Raw genomic sequence first — 1,362 nt, forward strand, 5'->3', positions numbered from 1 at the left:
AATAGCTTAAAAACTATTGTGGTATTGAATATGTACTTATGCACTTTATCTCTTATTAAGTTGCTTGTTGAGCGATAACCATGTTTCTGGGGACGCCATCAACTATTCTTTGTTGGATATCATGTGAGTTGCTATGCATGTCCGTCTTGTCTGAAACAAGAGAGATCTACCACCTTCATGGTTGGAGCATGCATGTTGTTAGAGAAGAACTTTGGGCCGCTAACTAAAGCCATGATTCATGGTGGAAGTTTCAGTTTGGACATATATCCTCAATCTCATATGAGAATAATAATTGTTGCCACATGCTTATGCATTAAAGAGGAGTCCATTATCTCGTTGTCCATGTTGTCCCGGTATGGATGTCTAAGTTGAGAATAATCAAAAGCGAGAAATCCAAAATGCGAGCTTTCTCCTTAGACCTTTGTACAGGCGGCATGGAGGTACCCCATTGTGACACTTGGTCAAAACATGTGCATTGCAAAGATCCGGTAGTCCAAGTTAATTAGGACAAGGTGCGGGCACTATTAGTATACTATGCATGAGACTTGCAACTTGTAAGATATAACTTTCATAACTCATATGCTTTATTACTACCGTTGACAAAATTGTTTCATGTTTTCAAAATAAAAGCTCTAGCACAAATATAGCAATCGATGCTTTCCTCTTTGAAGGACCATTCTCTTTACTTTTATGTTGAGTCACTTCACCTATTTCTCTCCACCTCAAGAAGCAAACACTTGTGTGAACCGTGCATTGATTCCTACATACTTGCATATTGTACTTGTTATATTACTCTATGTTGACTATTATCCATGAGATATACATGTTACAAGTTGAAAGCAACCGCTGAAACTTAATCTTCCTTTGTGTTGCTTCAATACCTTTACTTTGATTTATTGCTTTATGAGTTAACTCTTATGTAAGACTTATTAATACTTGTCTTGAAGTACTATTCATGAGAAGTCTTTGCTATATGATTCACCTGTTTACTCATGTCATCACCATTGTTTTGATCGCTGCATCCACTACATATGTTTACAAATAGTATGATCAAGGTTATGATGGCATATCACTTCGGAAATTATCTTTGTTATCGTTTTACCTCGCTCGGGACGAGCAGAACTAAGCTTGGGGATGCTTGATACGTCTCCGACGTATCGACAATTTCTTATGTTCTATGCCATATTATTGATGATACCTACATGTTTTATGCACACTTTATGTCATATTCGTGCATTTTCTCGGAACTAACCTATTAACAAGATGCCGAAGTGCCGCTTCTCGTTTTCTCGCTGTTTTTGGTTTCGTAAATCCTAGTAACGAAATATTCTCGGAATTGGACGAAACGAAGACCCAGGGCCC

The sequence above is a fragment of the Lolium rigidum genome, chromosome 3, assembly GCF_022539505.1.
Source record: "Lolium rigidum isolate FL_2022 chromosome 3, APGP_CSIRO_Lrig_0.1, whole genome shotgun sequence".
Lineage (NCBI taxonomy): Eukaryota > Viridiplantae > Streptophyta > Magnoliopsida > Poales > Poaceae > Lolium > Lolium rigidum.